Source organism: Dromaius novaehollandiae, chromosome 3, assembly GCF_036370855.1.
Source record: "Dromaius novaehollandiae isolate bDroNov1 chromosome 3, bDroNov1.hap1, whole genome shotgun sequence".
Classification (NCBI taxonomy): Eukaryota; Metazoa; Chordata; class Aves; order Casuariiformes; family Dromaiidae; genus Dromaius; species Dromaius novaehollandiae.
The window spans coordinates 68,969,399-68,989,358 of record NC_088100.1 but is presented as its reverse complement, the minus strand read 5'-3'; positions in this window follow the sequence as shown (position 1 = coordinate 68,989,358).

Here is a 19,960-nt window from a genome sequence, read left to right as displayed (position 1 = left end):
CTCTGGAGACAGGAGTCACCTTTTATCATATCTTTGAAATGTGCCCAGCACAACAGAACTCAGTCCCCACTGAGGTTTCTGAGTACCAGTTTAATACAGAGACTGTATATCGCATAGAACAATGTGCATGGGGCTTTACACAGCTTTTTTGCTTTAGGGTCATAAAAACTTCAAAGCTTCAACAGAATAAGATGGGTCTGCTTCTACATGTCTCCAGCTACTTTTCTGGATTCCATAAAATAAAAACATGCCCTATTAGGAAAGGTTTCCCATATGGATATTTTCCTTTCATATCGTTTTTTTTTTTCCCTTTACAACTGCCAGTAACAGCACAGCATTTGAAACATAAGGAAGAAGTTATGCTGAGTAGCTATTGCAAGAGAGAGTACAATAAGAGAGGGCAGAAAATGGAAAAAAATTGTGAATAAACTTAACAGAGTGTATTAATGCTCTTCACTTGCCTTGACCCTGGGAATGGTGCTAATTGTGAGGATTGACATGTTTCCTGTACCTAACAATGGTTATGTGGTGTACCCACTCAAATGTTAAAGTTAAAGGGCAGCCTCCAGATTGCTTATACATGAGGTCATAAAATAAATGCAGGCATCCTAAATGGCACTGTGAAAATATTAGTCTATCATGACAGGACAGACATAAGGCAGCATGTCATCTCTCAGAATGCACCTAAAACCAATCATATATACAGTCAAAAAGTTGTAAGAGCAGCATCCTTACTAAAATATCTGATCATCTTCCAAAAGTGCATCGGATGACCTTATTAGCTTCCAGATCAGCTGTTCCCACCTTTTGTGCCATTCTCTTAACAGATATATAAGTTTTGTGGAAAACTTATATGGGGTTCAGCTCCTCCTAGCATACCTTCTACTTTACATATTTCAGTGATACTGAGCGATAAAAAGGGTCACATGAGTATACATACATTGCCTGACAAAAAAGCTTCACAAATAGGTGGGCAAAACTTCTGTCACCTTATCCTGTTGCCCCCTGCCTGAACATAACTTGAGTTCTAGAGAGCTAAGACTCAGTATTGCCTGCTGAAACTTAGACCCAAACACATCAGAAAAAAGTCACAGTAAATGATATTCAGTCCACATTCTCCTGTTCTGATATTCTTTTAAGTAATGCTGCCTCAGGATACATTAGTTTCATTATCTCTGTGTCTATAATAAGATCCTAGTGCATGACAGCCAAAGATTGCCATTTATCCTTCCCAAACTGACATGTTTCATTTTGGTTGGTGGAAAGGATATGTTATGTGAGCCACAGCCCTGTAACTCCTACCCAGTGTTGTGTCATGGACATGACATTTAGCCCTGAATCCTCTCCATGTGAGAAGGACTGTTGTACCAACTCAGAATAAATATTGCTTACTCCTTCAACAAACGTAAAATTTCAGTTTGAGCTGAACTGATCTACAAGGAAAATTTCTTGTAGAAAAAAACTATTTTGAAGAAAACTACATATTTTAGTTTTCAGTTTTGAGGAGCATGTTTCCATAAGGACAAGCACTGTATTGGAAAACTCCCAGCTAGATCTTTTTAGTTGTAAGACATATGCTTTGCAATAGGAACAAGTAATTAAGTAGCAACTTATTGCCGTGCATCAGTTCTGGCTTGGCTGAAGCCTCAATATTTTTGTTGAGGACTGAAGAATCTAGACTCAATTTCTCCATCCTTGGTTTCCACATTTATCAAGAGCACTAAACTAAAAAGTGCAGGATGCCCAGAGTGTCTACTCTAGACATCTGTGTTAGATCTTACAGCACCTACAAATGAGATACCTAGCCCCAGCTTGGTGATAGAAAATTAGCATCCCCATATAGTCAGTGAACAGATTTGGGCATCTCTACCCACAGATTTGGGCATGCCCTAAAAGCCTAGTGCTGAATGGGGAGTTGCTTAAATTGGTCAGTAAGAAACAGTAAGTGTGGGAGTACCTGTCTGACCTGCTGCTTGTCTGAGGAGGTTTGGTGTTCGATTTAAGGCTGTTTCTTTTAAGTGCTTCCACCTAGAGAGAACCCAGACCCAAAGTGCTCTGCTGAGCACTCAGCAGTGCTGACAGCAGCATTAGGGATCACGTGCTGGAAGTGGGAAATCCACTGAATACCTGCACTTTATGATGACTAGAGGCACATGTACTTTTTGCTGCATTAAAAGAGCAAAAAACAGTGAGACAATGTACTTTAAGATGGAGCTTGTTCTTTTAATGGAAGGATTGCAAGACATGGTTTTCAAGATTTCAGACAACAGTGTTCAGTGACCGAGCAGATCCCTTCCTATCTACTGTATGTTTGTGCTTCCCAAGACATGCACTTAGCTTAATATCAACAACACATCGCTATCCCAAACCTTACTACTTTAAAACCCCCTCACCTACTTATTCAAGAGCGCTGCAAGCATGTGAGTTATCTAGTTCAGCTTCACAGTTGGAGAGTATATTTTGGCTGCATGTGGAGATGCGGCTGCAGAAGAGACATCTAGAGCCTAGCAAGCTCAGGATAAATAGCTAAAAAAAGTTAAATAAATAATTCTAATTAGATAGTTAGATAAATTGAGTCATCACTGAAGTGTAGGCTGATGTACAAGACTTCCAAGGACCATGAATATGCACTCTTGTAAGTAGCCTGTGCTGAAATCCTTTCTGATATTAATGTCCGTGAGTTACACTGACTACAGCAGAGGAGGGGCAACCACTTCTGGGTGGCATTGCTCATGCCACTAACAGCACTGTCTCACCTAGCAGTGCCTCATCTCACACTAATATTCACTGAAGACATCATGACAATGATCTTCCAAACTTCATTTCACCTCAGTCTACCCAGTGGGGTTTTAAAATGCAAAACTAGCGGTGTGCTACTCAGTAAGAAGATTTTAATTGGTATCAAAGATGTGGGAAGAGAGTTATACAGAGGAGCATCCCACTCTCATTCCCCTCACACAGATGTTTAAACACCCTGTGGAAGAAGACAGGGTAACTTGCATAATTTCTGCCAGTCAGCACAGCTTGGCAGAGCTGATCAAAAAATGATCCCTTTGTCTTCAGGGAAGATGGGAAATATTTGGCCATGCTTTTCATTATGCACTGAGAAAGCAAAGCATCTCTTATGAGTTTATTTAGAAAATTTCAGTACCTTCACACAAAATACCTTGTGATGCCATGGCTGATGCAAGATACAATGAAGAAAACGCTAACAGGTAAAGTGAGGGAGAGGAGGATTCCTCCAACTAAATATCATGAGTGCAGGCACTTATGCTGAGCCATTACCCCTTGCTCCCTTTATAGTCATTGACGAGAATAAAAACGACAAAGGCACAACTCATCTGATCCTAAAGTAGACATCTAAAAATGGTCAAGAGTCTCTCCTCAGAAATGCCTGTTTCTTTCCATTGACAGTAAAGTGATCCTGTGGTGACTCTAAGTCCTAAATGCTTACCCTCTAAATGTCTAAAGCTTGGTGGAAAGAAGCTGACCGTGCTCTCTTAGGTCAAGTCAGCTAAATAGAATTACAACTAACACTTTGACTTCCTTATACCATGGCCCACTAGCCCACTTTGTACAACTCTGTGCTCTTTCCATCAGCTCTTTAACTGTCTGCAGAAATTTTCTATAGTCAAGTCAAAAAAAGAGCCTCTTTATAGCCTTTGATGATTCCATCTTTGCTTAGCAGGCTATCATGAGACAACATAAAGTAACTTGCCTTGTTTGCTTGACCATTCATGCAATCATTAAAAAACACAGCTGTGCCAATGCTTTATTATATATTATTCCTCAGGAACAGGGTTAGTAGGACTACCTCATAGTGGCAAACCTTCTCTCTGTGCTACTGCCAGTCATACTTTGGATGAAGCAGGGCTAATAGTGTTATAACAGTCAGGTTGTTTCACCTTAAAGATTTATACTTCGTATCAGCTTGTTAACATTCTATTTTAATGCATTAGGTAAGAACCTATATAATAACAAATACTATGTTTCAGATGCCTTCATTAAAGTGAATTTGATCATATTGATTACATTTCTAGTAAAAATTGACAGCATGGTCAAATTGTGTGCAGCACATTGTTGTCAGGTTGCCTGTGCAATGGAAATTCCTCCCACAGAAGAGACTCTTCACAGAAAACTTTTGGATAGCTTTGGATAACATTTTTCCTCTCTAGTTTCTTAGATTTTGATTGACATTGTTTAAATGTATTTCATATAGTTATAATATAATACCTCACAATACTGAAGTAAACATTATAGCTTGAGCTACTCTCTTTTACAAATGCAGAGAGGTAAAGTATATAAGGTAGAACAGGAAGTTACTCAACAGCTTCGCAGGCGTTCGTGGCTCAGCCTAGCTACCTGTGGTTCTTATGCAGCCTATGTCACATCTTCATGAAACACCATCTGGCACATGATGATTTAACAGTCTCAAGCCCAGGTGAGGGGTGGCAGCATCCCTTTCCTGGAGAGGCCAAGACACGCCACTCAGCACACCTACAGTTCCCACTGAAGCCACTAGCTGTGAGGTCAGCTCCAGTCATGTGCCAGCGCATAGACTGTGTTGCCCAGCTCCCCTTCCCCAGCATCATATCCCTGATCATATCTTTTTCTTTAACAAGGTCTGTATTTTCCATAATTTGACACGTGGTTTTGTGGCCATGCTCAGCTCTGTCTCCTCTTCCTACCCTTCCAGCAGCTCAGTTCTTCCTAGCTCCAGCCACCCTTCTGCCCCTTGGTCACCCTCTGTCCCTCAGCATTGTCAGTCTATGCCTTCCCTCCCTTTTGCAATTTTTGTTCAGCCAGCAGAAAGCATGACAGTTTTACTTGTCCAGCAAAAACTAACTCTGCTTGTCCTGGACAAGGAGATTTTTCCCATCTTGCTCTTGTCTCCACATTTAGTCAATATTTGCATAATATATTAAGTAAGTGGGGAAACCTCAAAGGATTTGGTTCAATGCCTTTTGGATAAGCACCTGAAAAGCTTGGCTGGCTGTGCAAACCTAATCCAAACAATCTGATTCTTGAGTTAATGGGCTGGAAATCTTGTGAGAACAGGTTGTCTCACAGTACAAGATTTCTTGTAATTTTTGCTTCTGCTATTGGAATAGGAGTACAAAGAAAATAATAGCCTCTTGTACTATTTTGACACTTCCTTTCAGGGATTCAGGATAAGGGGGGAAGAAAGTTACATAGGCTTTTCTGTGCCTCAGAAAAAGATCAGTCAGGTTAAAACTGATGTTTCAGGTGGGAACTCAGGATAGGAGATTATGCCATCCAAGACAATTCAGCTGTTCTTTTAGAGCAATGTTCACTCATTTTATTGATATGCATCAGGTATTGGTAAAATAATACACTACATACTCTGACTGACTGGCTAATAGGAATCTGTCAGACTATGAATGCTATAACAGTCACATAATAATAACACAGCACTATAGAAGGTAATAAATTATGTACTTGCCACCATCCCTCACGTATTCTATACGGATCATGGAGTTATGGTTATTGGTTGCAGTGTGTATTACCAGGTCCCAGGGTCACCAGAACAGAGTTAAATGATGTAAGGGAGTGAGCAAAATGATGATCTATGTTCAAAAACAGCACCAGCCTTGGTACCTGTTTAACTAACGCAGTATGTTTATATACTGAGTGCGAATAATTGGGTTCATTGAAAAAGGAGAGAAAATTGACAATACCAGGGGCAGAACAATGCTTTCCATTTATCAGGAATTTTGGATGGAAAAGGCTCTTTATTTTTGTAGGTGCTGCAGGTTATTGGTGGATTGCTCAAAGCTGGCAAAGTTTCTCACAGATCTGCGAGACTCTATAACCACCGGGATATTTATTTTCCTCACCAAAGTTCAGCTGAGCCTATCATGTGAAAAGAAAGTATTCCAGGAGCTGCTATGTGCCACTCTTAGATAACAACTGAGCCTGAGACCAAAGGCCACAATAGTCCTAGCTTATTGTTACTGCTACTGCTCCTACTTGAGCAAAAGGAGCAATTTCTCTCCATTTAGGCAATGCAGTATTGTGCTTTAGTTTGAAGTATCATCCACTTACATTTTATTCATGAATCCTTTCAGCTTCATTCCATCTCCACTCTTCAGTGTATTGCATATCCACAGATTCCGCAGACCTCAAAGACAACGCTGATATATCATAACTTACACTCAAGAGAAACACAAGGGCGGAATAAACCGTGGCTCTGTACAATCAGACTGCTGCCAGATGCACCAGGGAAGCAGGTTCTGGACTGGGAAAAACAAACATAATTGCACAAAATCGTATTGCTAAAAATTCCCAATTACATGAATCAATGATATTCTTCACTGTACACAGATTTATAGACTGTTTAAGATTGACTGATACAGCTATCAACCACATACCATCAGCAACTTCTCTATCTCTTGGTGTCAGCAAAAAAAAAAAAAAAAAGGGGGGGGGAGGGTGTTACTTTTACATCTGAGATGAAATCGTGTTGTATTTTCAAAGTAGATGTCATCTCAAGAAAATTATGCTTAGGCAGGAGTTTTCATGTAAATAATTTCCTGCTGGGCAATCTATCATTGTTTTTATTTAAGTATCTATATAAACTCAAGGATTTCGAAGAACAGCTGTGTTGTTAGGGGAGAAGATAGGGAAAACAGTGTAGAGCCCAAGAGCCCTCCCAAGTTAAAGGATTCCTAATTCAAGATCTCTTTCTCTCTTTTACCTGTGTATTTAAACCACGTATCTCTCCCCACCTTCCCAACACATGTCCAGTAATGCCTCTGGAAACCATCCTCAAGGTCAGAGGAGACTAACCGGAGTACCTGGAAAATAGCATCCATTCTCTTAGCAGATATTCAGTTTGTCGCATATTTATTATACAGTGTGCTTTTAACCCTTTCTGTTTCTTCAGTAAGTACAGTCTCCAAGCTGTGTGCAATGCTAGGCACATGTTGGTACCAAAGGCCGATCTGACTTGTTTGTGCACTCCCCCTGAAAACAATGAGGTTGCTCAGGTGTAATTGAACAGAATTTGAACGATAATCCTGGCTTTCTACTGAAAATGAACAGTAGTGCATGAAAGGTAATATACCCCTATTTTGCTGAGTGCAGGGCTCTGAAAGGTCACATTGGGAGAGAAACTGTGAATTGTTTGGAAAATAGCCAATTTGATTACAATGGGCAATTCTGAGCTTATGGCTTGCTTGTGTCGATCCTGCCTGAAGTGGCATCATTTGCAATAACATCTGTTTTGCAGAAGCACTGTGAAAGAGATGGCAAACCAGATTTCTGTTCTGCTGAAGAACCAGAAATGGGACTTAAATATCAAAACCAAGATACAACCTATTCAACAATGTCTACAATACAGACATTCAAATGCAAGTTTAGAAGCATTATATTAATATTAACATATATCTGCTAAATAGTCACAATAAATAATAGTTTGGTGGTGAAATGAACATTAAAGCTACCATTAAGTATTAAAGGATCATTTTCATTTTTACAAATAAAAAATTCAAAACAGATGGAATCTAAAGCCTTTATTTGCTTTCACTGTCGAGGTGTAAGTTCCATCAATTTCTTGGTATTTGCCATGTGCTTTACTGTTAACTCAGGTGATTGCTGCAGGTGACTAATGTGACTCTTGTGATTCATGTGACAACAATGCCTCAGCTGATTCAAATGTCCTTGTCTCACTGCAAAAAATGTCTGGGATCAAAAATCCCAGCTCTTCAAGGCAAGACCCAGCCATTTGGTCAGTCTCATATGCAGACTAAAAACGCACGTATCTTCTCAAGACAAGACAGTGTTCTCTGCCATATAATTCTCTGATCTGAAGCATTGTTGTTAAGGCCACTATACATAAATGGGTTTTCCCAGATACATTCTGTTTGTTCTGGATACATTTCAAGATTTTTCTATATTTGTTGAGGGTTTCTGGTTATCTAGTAAACTTAATACCTATCAGCCTCAGCGACACATGCTCAGCAGGTCTGACATTCTTCCAGAAATACAGTAGCCCTAATTATAGCTTCTTGCTGATGGGTTGCTTATAAATTGAAGCTCCTCTTCCATTTGTTGTATATGTGATTAATGAATAAGCATAGGTAGTGGACTGCAACAGGGACTGCAATGAACTTGCAAATGACCTGTGTAATTTTACAGGAGGCCACATCAACCTGTTTAGTTCCTTTCATTTCATTTAGTCACAAAGGCAAATTAAACTTAAATCAGATTCACTCCATCCAATGGTCTGGTGTGATGGCTGCATAATTCACTAATAAGGTATTATCACATCATTCCTTAACGGGAATCAACTGAGCTGTTTCTAGGTAAACAATGGGGTCAAACGTACACTTTTAATAATAAGTTAAAAAGAAAAGAAAGAAAACCGAATAAAAATTATCTACTATCTCTAGAAGTGTATTTAGGTATCTACTCTTGAAGTTTTGGAGATGGTGGTCAACGGGGATAAGCTAATTTTTACCAGAAATAGCCAAAATCTCTCCACTCAGCTTGGATGATTGTCAAGGACTAGGTGGAGAGCCCAAGCCTATTTCTCCCTGCTCATATGGGATGTTTTTTTCTTGCTTAGTACCTGAATTACATATGTACTCTCATCCATGCCATAGACCTTGATGACAATTCCTCGGTCACTCTGGCTTTCTGGTACCCAGGCAGCTTTTCATAGTCTCATTCTGTTCTGCTGTGGTCATGGGTGTCTGTGATGCTTCTCATGAAATATTCTCCTGTCTTAATTTTCAGTGACACTAAAACAATGAAGAGTCTATGTGCAGGATTTCCACCAAGCTCTCAAGGATTAATGGCCTAGTTCTCAATTTTCAGTACAGTAAGAACTCCTCTCAAAATCTTCATTTTGTGGTGGTCCAGAGGCTTTGGTCTAGTAAAAAGCAAGGGGTTGAAACAAGGCTTTTCACGTGAGCCATTTAAAAATTGTCATAAACAGTCAAAGACAAAAATTAATATACAAAACAGTCAAAAATGCAAAGTAGACTGAGCTAAAAAAATTTTCAGATTCTTCTTCAGCTACCATGGAGGGTTTTAATACATGCTTTCAACATTTGTGCTTTCCTTTGCTATTGAAAACTGTAAGTTAAAAACTATGCCACAGTTCTTGACAAAGCAGCTCAGGGGGAAAAAAAACAAACAAATTATATATCTTTAGTCAGAGTACTGACTTTCTCTCTGTCAAAAAGAAATGCAGAGAAATTTGCTTATTTGTAAGCTTTCTGAGAAAGACATCAAGACATTAGAAAGCAGGGTTAGGCAGCAAATAGTTTTTGTATCCATAAAGATTTGATGTTTCAATTATTTTTCCAGCCTCAAAAAAAATGAAATCTCATAGACTCATAGAATAATGTAGGTTGGAAAGAACCTCTTTTTGCAAAATGAAAAAGCCAAAATATTGGAGTTTGTTCAGTTGAAATGTTTCATTTGACCTAATTTCTCTTTCCTAGTACAAATTAAATTAAATTTTAAAAGAAAAATTTACTTCTGACTGAAAAAAATTGATTTTTATCATTTTTATAAACAGCAAAGTAGATATTTCTCATTGCACGTGATTTATTAACAAATAATTCATTGAAATGAAACAGCTCATTTTCTGAAATTCTTCTAGCAAATCAGCATTTTTCATTGAAGAAGATGATGAAAAATTCTTAGCCAGCTCCACTGGTGTATCTCTGTCTGCAGATGAGTTTTATCTCCTACAATTTATCTTCAGGTATGGCTTAGGAAGCACTTCTGTTGCCTCTTCACCTGTCTGAAATATTATCGGAGCTTATGAATTTCTTTCTTGGCTTCTTTCAAATAGTTTAGAATAATCCAGACACACCAGGAGAGTCATATTTCCCACAGATCAACTTTGTGAAAGACTACAAGTACAAGGGTTCTTCTTATTGCAGAAGAGTGACATCTCATCTTCTGCATATGTGAGCCAAAGTTGTATTTGTGCAAAAAAAAAGAACCAAAAATCCCCCTATCACCCAAATAAAACTATTAACCCTGCCCTATGGTTCCTATATAAATGTCAAGTGGTATCACAGTTTGTCTATGTTCTCTCACTCACATATAGCAGATAGTATTTTTATTTCTAATGCAGAAAACACTGTATTTCCTATCTTAAAAGAAAGGAGAGCAGAAGAACAAATCCAGTTTCTTTTCCTTTTTTTTTTTTTTTTTTTTTTTTTTTGTAGGTAACCTTGAATGACAAGTGTGCTGCTTATGCCTGTGCACCTCAACAAGAATCTGTGTCATTTAAGAGTTTGCATCTAAATAAGCATCATATATCTCAATAGTGGGGTCAGTTCCCTTCCTCCCTCCAGTAGCTGGTCTATCAAGTTAAATTACAGGCTTTTCGATATGAGTATCAATGGAGAACTGACATTAAAAACATAACCCTCAGTGGGGCAGAAAAACAGTAAACAATGCAGAAAAATATTTAACTCCTTCTGCTCTAAAATCACTGAAATATAGAAAGGTATGCATGGAGTTTATGCTTTTGTGCAGAGTGTATTTTAGTTCAACTATTTTGAATGTGTGGGCAGTTTTCCATTTTACCCATCTTCCCTTTTTCAGCCCTCCCAAATTACATGTTGCCATTCTTTCTTGTTCTTCTGCAAGAGCTTTACTGCTCCAGCTTCCATATAACCTCTTCATCTATGCCTGACACCAGTTCACTTGACCACAGCCATGTTTTCTCTAAATTAAATGTTTAAAATACACTTTTCCCAGAGGCCTTAAAATCTCAAATGTCTGCTAAAGCAGAAAAGTCTTGTAGAATTAATAGGATTCAAACTGATATTTGACCTGATCAGGAGTTTTCCTGGTAAATTTTTTTTCCACAAATTCAATGTTAAAATTTTTAATGGGAACATACGTACAAGTTTCAAGAAGCGTGGGATTTTTAGTCCAAGCAAGAGAGAAGGAGAGCAAAGCTTCTTCCCCAGAAGAGCCACTAGCCCAGTATTAGGGAATTCTGTTCTACATAGAAGAACATAGTTCACAGCCTGCTCCAGTGACTAATTACTTCTACAGACTGGAATATTTCCAACAGAAGAGGCTGAAAGACCCAGTAAGACATACAACCAGGAACAGCAAACACCATGACATATTCTGTACTTCCCTGGGCCTTCTCCGGTGCTGAGGGCAAGCAGCACAGCACGACTTGTTTCTGTGGGTCTAAATTCTCCTCATCCCCCATAATCTGCAGAGACTCATCCATACTGCCCACAGATACAGATCCTAGCCTGCACCCTTCTCCAAACCTCATAGAGCAGCAGGTGGCACAGGCCAAAACAGGGCTGGGGAGCATGCTCATAATTCAGCAGTTGGGGTGATCACACACCAATATTCCTACTCATGTCCAAGTCCTCTGCAGAGAAGTCCTGGTCCTCCCCACTGCTCATATGCTGGTGCAAGCTTGGCTCTGCTTGGTTGGGCACATTGAATGGCTTTCTCGGGGAGCGTCTCACAGGCACTGCCAGATGCTGTTTCCAAAGACTGTGTTCATCTTCAGGATCTGAGATTTTTGTTTTAAAAGATTTTGACTACATCCCAATACAAAAGAAGGTGGAAAAAAAATAATCTTGAAAACTTTGGAGAAATCCTTTCCTGGCCGTGTTTAGTAATATATCCCTCCATGTGATACTTCTCTTCTTGAGCAGTTAAGCTCCAGTCTAGCTTGCTTCAAAGTTAGCAGCCTCCTACTGACAGCAGATAGAAGAGACCACTGCTCCGCAAAACTGCAAGCAGCAGTCTTACTTCAATAAATTGTATATAAAATCCTACTGGCTTAGCAAGGGAGACACAAAAACACTCTCTTCATCCCTCAGTTAAGAGATGCCTCAGTACTCAGGAAGATGACAAAAGATGAGGGTACATAAAAGCTACATGAATAGAACTGAAACAAAGATTATTATTTATTTCAGCCTGAAAGGACCAAGTCGGGAATACTACGTTTTTCTCCAAAAGAACTTGAGTTTGTAGCTCTCACAGCCACACCTTTATACTGTGAGCTTTAGCTCTGCTCTGCAAAAGGGGTTTGCTTTATCCAACACCTTGTAAATGAGCTTGGATGTGATAGAGATGCATCCACAAAGAGTTCTGTAATAAGAGAACAGAGGGAAAAAACAGCCAGAGTTAGTCTGACTCCTTCCCAGAGAGCAAAACAGCTTAAAAAAGCAGTTGGGAAGGGGAACATGTTAGACCTCCTTGAAATATTCCTCTAGACTGACAGTAAACGTTTCATTTTTCTCAACAATGCACATCCCAAATGATCTCCCTACAAATAAAGCGGATAAAGCATACAGAGATTTATGACAGGATTTAAAGCAGACATCACACCTTCAAAGAGCGGTAGGTTTTGGGGGTCAGCCACTGGTATGGCAGGCCTGCAAAGACAGCTCGGGAGAATGCCTCCCTGTGGGTCACACCGTGGTTTTCATTTACCCCGCAGGAATTTTCATTTTCAGGCATTCTCATTTTTCAGTTTTCATTTACCCCTGTTTCGGGAAGGTGCACTTTTGGAAGCAGACATTCAAACCACACTTGTTTCCAATGTATTAATTAGAACTAAATAACTGGGCAAAAGTGTAATATGCGTATAAACAAACACAATTAGAATAAAGAGTGTAAATAGCAAATTCATCTAATGATCAGGTTGATTAAATTACTTCGCATAAACCAACAATTCCTTACAAGCTCTATGTAGTAATTTAGGAAGGCTGCAGTCTTGTTTAGCTCTCAGCCCAGAAAATAACAGGGCTTTTATCAGCCCTGGGTGCCAATGATATATTTAAATTCCAGCCAAATAGCTGGTACAGGGAGTGTCAATCGCTCCCAGGTTGAAACTAGTGTCGAGCCTATGGCTCTGCTGCCAGCTAGGATAGCTTGTACACATTATTTGTTACCTAATACCAGCCAGCCTTTCCTCTCACTGCCCTCTCCCCCTCCAAACTCCCAACAACGGGTTGCAGTGAATTACATTGGAGATATTTCCATATTTCAACATGACATAGCTTTTAAAATTTAATATTCAAAAGATAAATTCAATGAAACAGTATGATTTATCATGGTTCAACTGTAGCTAGTTATTTCAAAAAACATTCTTTAGCCACTGTATTCTAATGCGTTCTGGGAATTCCTGCTGCACATGTATGCCAGCCATCAGCACACATTAAAAAAAAACTCAACAATGTTGAAGTAGACTTGGCCCCTAATTTATAAAGATGGGAAGACAAACAGTAGAGACATAAAATCTGAGAGGAAGGTTAAGCATCTAACACACTTGAAAAAAATACACAAAAAGCCTTTTTCACTTAAAAATTGCAGTTTGGGAACTTAGTTTTTACATGCCTCATGAAAGAAATGAACTGTGGGAAATTTGTTTTGTGTTTTAGTTCTTTCACTGTTTACTTGTTTTAAGATCAGTAGCACTTTATCATTAAAATCTTTCCCCAACTGAAACTGGAATTTCAACCGCTGTGCAGGATATATTTTCTGAAAGTGTAAACCATGCAGAACACTGGACTTACCCATTCATTTGAGAGCAGAATTCAGTGCTATATTCTGTATTCTCCCTATAACTCTGTTTTAGTTCCCTTAAAGCCTCAATAGCTAGATGAGTTCATATGAAAGAATTAGTGATATCCCATTTAACATGAACTTGAGAATCCTGAAGACAGTTGCAGGCTCTTGGCACATCACACTAGATGAATGCATTTGAATCTGTGCCTAAAATTTTTAGATCAATGTCTTTGGGTTTTTGGTGGGCAGCTTTTTGCCCTTTAGACTGACGGAGGCCACATTACATACCGTTCATCATTTTAAGAATATGGATTAGGCTTTGACTAATTGGAATATTTGTCTGTTATTTAAATGAAACTTGTTTGCAGTTTCATCATCCATGTGGAATACAGAAAGGCATCAGACTATCCCATCAATTAAGTTAGAAAAGAATAAATGAATAAATAGGCTAAAAATTTTCTCCCCTGGGACACTCACTGTCACTACATTGTTTCTCTATTATTAATTACCTATGCAAAAATAATTCACTGTACAGCGGTATATATGCTATGCTGTAAATGACTGGATCAGGTGCCTTTTTGTTTGTCTTTCTGTGTGCATTTGAATCTCTTAGCATCAGCAAGTGATGCTCAACTGTACATTCATTCTGAGGGAGGAAGGGGAAAACGAAGTTGCAGCCATCAAAGGGTTACAGCCTACATTTTTGGATGTATACAGTAATAAGATTAGTTCTTTTGTATGTTGCGTGAAAGGCTAATTTACTACCCCTGCACTGTTTCTAAGCTTTGGATTTAGATTGAATTGCAAGCAGTTTGTCTGCAAGCCTGAGATGCACTACGTGAGCAGATGTCACTGCCAGGTCAAGGAGCACTTCAGACACCGAAAGCCCACAGAGCCCCAAATGAAAAGGGGCAGGACAGAAGACAAACACATTTCTTTGAACCAGAGTCTTTACAAGTATTAGGCTCACATACAGAATTCTTGACACAATTTAGGGAGTGGAGAAAAAAGTAAAGAATCTGTTTATTTTCAGTAAGCCAAAACCTTGTGTATTTATTTTACTTAACTCACAGGAGAGGGAGGGAAGGTGGCGGGGACTCAGGACTTTCCTCTTATGAAACTTCAGGCCTTCTTCTAGCTCCTCCTGAATGCCAGAGGGACGTGTAAACCGAACTCCACCCATTACACCATCAGATGTAGCCCCCATAAATATTTTTTATATATACTATATGAAGAATTTTTTTCAGACTTATTTAAATAAATAAACTTTTCATTTCCATCTTACAGACTTTCCCACAAGCCTTTTATCTCCACTGCTATATTATTATTAATCCTTTAAAACTGGCAAAAACTACATCAAAGCAGAAATTCAGAGACGTCTCAGTCCTACCTCCCAAAGGAGTCTCATAATTTCAGCTCCAGTCCTGTGTAATTTCAAAGCAACTTCACTGATTCTTCCAGAAAACAATTCCTTCACAACTGAAATTTTTGAAAGGGTTCAGACATCCATCCTCTCCAAAAATGCTACCAATAATACAGGAGAAACACTTTGAGTATTCTCCAGAGGATGAGATAGGTTGTTTTTCTCTTACAGTGCTCTCCTGTATTCTCTGGAAGAATGGTGCTGTCTTTAAAGCACTCTTTAGACAAAGACGTGGCTTTGGGGGACATAGCAGTAAAAATTTGTGTTCCCATTGGGCTTTTTGTATAGCAGAGTGCATTTTTCAGCATCTTGTATATTATCTGCTCCCTATGTAAAGGAATTCTAAACTAAATTCCTTGTGGGAACTCCCTCCATATAGTGCAAAACTTTAATTTGTGCCCTCTGCTTCTTGTATTTGACACAAATTCAAATTGTCTGGCTTTCGCCATTCTTCCTATTCCCTTAAGAACTCCATGGAGCAAAATGTTCTCACCTGTCAGTCTCCTCTTTCACAGAGTGCAGTCCTAATTCCTTTGGTTTATTTGGTACAGCTAGTGACCCTCAATCCCTGCCTCATTCTGCTTGCTCTTGCTGTATCTTTGTCCATCACTGTAATAATTTTATAATCAGGTGATCAGAAATTAGGATGAGAGTACCCTAGGATTTCTGCAGTCCTAAAGGAGATTAATTTCCTACTCCTTAAATCCATTATTTATGCACATTTTTCAGAGGTGTCTATACATTTGTGCATTTCTATGCACCAATTTTAGTCCCTCTACTTCAAGTTTCTTCTCACTGTTACCTATGAACTACATTTTCGTGAACTACATTTTTGCACAGTATCATCTTTCACAGTCTGGTCCCACGTTTTGTCCAGCTACTCATTACTTCATTTTTATTTAGGTCATTCATCTTCCCATATACATACATAGCTGCTTCATACTGGCAGTTCTCCCTATTTTTGCATTATCTGCAAGTATTTTTGCTTTACAATATTTTCACCCTCCTCAGGCCTTGGACAAGTACTATGAATAAGAGGAACAAACCTAGACCCTGCTTTCATCCATGTAATTCTCCACTCTTCCATTTAGTTCCCACCAAAGCATTATGAACTCTCTGTAGTATACATTGAAACCACCCTTAATCCACTCAAACATTTCACCCTCTGTGCCAAACTGCTAACCCCACCAATTAGCCTTTTTGTGTCTGTTGCTGTCGCAAAAGCATCCTGAAGCCTGCGTAAATTATACCTCCAGCTTCCTCTTGCCAGCTTTTTGCGCTCCTGCCTAAAAATAAAAATGCTGTCAGCTTATTAAGATGGGATCATCCCTCTGTTAATCCATGTGCATTCCAACTGATCAAATAGTATCTCAGTAAGGGTCCCTCGATCCCGCTTCTGATGAGTTTTAATAGCATTTTCTCCACCAGTGCTATCCATATTGTTGTCTGCTTCTTTCTGCCATCTCTGACATGGCAAAGCAATGGCTCAGCACTAAGAGGGCTATGGTACATGAATAACTCTTCTCAAAACATCACAGCGTGAGGACTTCAGAAATATTCAGAACAATGGCTCAAAGTTAAGAGATCCAGGGTGCACATTGCATGAATGCCACTCCTCAAAATGACACAGCAGGAGGATTTCAGAAACATTTAGCTCCTCCTGCTCCTTGAGGACATGTACAACATACCCTGTTGATGGAGCAAATCAGCCAAGAAGAGTTTCATGTAAAGGAACTCAGAATTTTTGACAGATCTTTTCACACATGCATACCACAGAAACTTTCAGCCTCTGATTCACTACTCATAAATCCCTATAAGAAACCCTTTACAATGTTTACAACTTTTCTTCTTCCCCATGCTGAGAGCAAGATTTCAAAGTGCTTCTCACGTGGGGAGACACTGAACGACAAGTGACATGATATGTATTTCCATAAATTACAAAGAAAGTTTTACAAGACACAAAAAGGTTGATGGTAAAAACCTTCCATTTTCTCTCTGCAGCAAACTGAGTCCACAAAAATTCTAGTGGTGTTCTCCTGGTCTAGCCATTTTTAGCCCATTAACTTTGACCCCAGGGAGAGATGTCTGAGCCATCTGAAAAACACAAAAAAGGCTTGATTTGTTGGAAGAAATATTAGTGATGGAGAGCTGTTACTGCCAGTTGAAATATCTACATTTTCTATTTGCCTGTCCAATATTTACCTCCAACTGCAAATTGGTCTGCTAGTCTGTTGAAAAAATGTATGTGGCTTATAGGAGTTTACAGTCATCATGCTTCAAACATGCCTCTTATTCAGCACAATATTGCCCTGATTGGCGTCCTCTTGGTATATGGTTGTATCAGCTCTTCTTTCGCTGAACCAATCTCCAGGAGATAGGAATGCCAAAAAAAAAAAAAAGAAAGAAAAAGAAAGGGCGCACCAGATCAGTTGCAATCCCCAGGCTAAATACATTCAGCATCAGCCACTGCACAACATGGTCTGACTAAAGAGCCCCTAAGAATATTCTGTGGAGTGATTAATTCAGAGAGCTTCACACAGTTTATGAGGCCTGGGTCCCATCTCTGAAACACACTCGTACTTTTAGCTATCACAGGTCTTTCTGGCTCTAACTACAGCTTTCTATGGGTAACTTTTATATTTTCCTAGCATTGATAGCAGCAATGTCTGCACAGTTGTATTTAGAGTTGTATCAAAGACACCCAATAATGAGAGCACACTTACAGGGACTTTCAAAGTCATCTGTAAAATGTAATTTGGGGCTGAAACTCAGCAAGAAAAATCTCATCCCTGAAGCAAATTCTTTTGTAACATTAAGGGAAATGAGGCTGAGGGGGGAGAGAAAAGAGAAAATTAGTGCAAAGGTGAACAAAAAAGTGCTTTGTGGGAAAGTGAAGAGACTACCTTCAAAAAGTTTAGAATCCCAAATATTGAAGAGAATATATGTGTAGACTTAAATGTGACAGACATTTTTCCCTTTGAAAGTCAGTTCCTGCTTAAGTTCATGTTGAGTGTCAAGTGCTTGCCCTTCAAAAGATGCTGAGTACTTATTTTAGAAGGCCTGCTCTTCACCCCAAGCAGTGACTTTTGCTCATAATTAGTTAATTGTGTGCAAAATCCCTTCTATTAAATAAACTTGTAAGTGGGCTCTGAGAAGAGAGCTTTATCTTTGTTTTCTCACTTCCACCTCTTTTGGAGAGCCCCTGCATGAAGCTAGAGTAGCTGACTTATCAAGCACTTCTGATCAAGACACTCATGCTGGACCCGGGTGGAAAATTAAGAAATGTGAATCTCTTCCCAGTATCAGTTCTGAGAGGAAAAAAATGAAAGGCATGGCAATTCTCCCTGGATTCCTTTTGATGTTTCAAAGCAAAACTGACGACACAGCACTTAAGTGCACCAAAACATGACCCTAATGAAACCATGGTAATTATTCTGAGCCTGTAGGTCTCTTTCCTTACTTTTAAAGCCCTCTTTCCTTACTTTTAAAGCCATAATCTGTCTGAGAGAAGCAAATCAAATAATATAAACCAGAAAAACCATCAACAGAAATGGAAATGTGAAGCAGAAGCGCCTCACAAAGCCGCACCAGGACACAGGTGAATAGATAGCTACAGAGGACCTTTAAGCTTTCCAAGATGGACTGACAGAGGAAAGGGAAGGCAGCAAGGCTGGCTCAGCCAAGAACAGCAACAGGCTAAACAGTGGTGGCCAAGAAGTCAATAACTACTCCCCACATACACCAACATGTGGGAGCAGGACTTCGGCAGGGCCAGCGTCAGAGGTGTTCTCCTGTGAGACACGCGGGCAGCGCAGAGGTAGACTGTCATGCAGTGCTGTCCCCACTGAAGGAGTGTAAGAGAAATCCTATCGGGGATTGCCTCACAGCAGCACCCACTATAACTTAGTTGAGCTGTGATTTCTCCACGCTTTGCACACTGCAAGTGCCAGGCATATTGTTACAGCTGCTCCAAGCATGGAGGCAGAACAGGGAAAAGGTTACTTTCCTGAATAAGATTTTTTGCCATCCAAAAAAAAAAATATATCCACTGAGTGGATTTCTGGCCTATATTGGCAGATGGAGAACAAATCCCTGACTGGAACCATCCTCACCAACTCAAATACTTTGCACTTCAGTAGCACTTTCCAGTTTAGGACTAATAGAAGGTAATAGTGCTGCGATGGCAGCACCTATGACCCCTGGCAGTGATCACTCTGCAAGGAGCTGAACCAGGCAGAAGGCAGGCCCTGTCCCTTCCCCACGAAGCTTGCACTCCATAACAGCTGCCAAAACCATTTCCGCATGCAGGGAATTAAGTTTCACAGAAGCCTGTGAGTTCAGTATTGCATCTATTCTGAGAAATTGATTATATCCAGTCTAAGGAAAGCAAGGCGACAAGATGCCAGGAGATCTGCCCAAGGTCACCTAGCAGATCAGTGGGAGAGCTTGAAATGGAGGAGACTGAGAGCTGCTAGCTCCTAGTCCTTTGATTAATAACAAAACCAATGTGTCCTCTCTTACACTCTGGTTTACATCCAAGTTAATTAAATCAGCTTTGGGTGTGAACATTGTTAAATCAGTTGAAACCTGGCTAATATCAGATTAAATTGCACCTGCAAATGTAGAGCTACCAGTTAAACTGCTATAACCTGTTTTAAACAAAATTATATGAATCCTCACAGTGAAAATGTATGAATCTCCATGGTGGTCCCACCAGCTTGGCTGTGGAATCACACCTCCACAGGCTAACTCAGTGGCTGCACCAGGAAAAGCTGCGCATGGCAAACAGGAAGGGAAGAAAAAATCAAGCTGGGCAATGCCTAGTGACAGATGACTGATACAAGAGGAGGTAACTGGTACCTTAAGCTCCTCTAATTTTTCAATTGCAAGAGTTACCCCTGTAAAATATATAACACTGCAGCTGTAATTACTGGGAATTGGGAATTATCTATTCAAACAGTTGAGCAGTCTAGGGAAGTGCACCCTGTAGGGCGA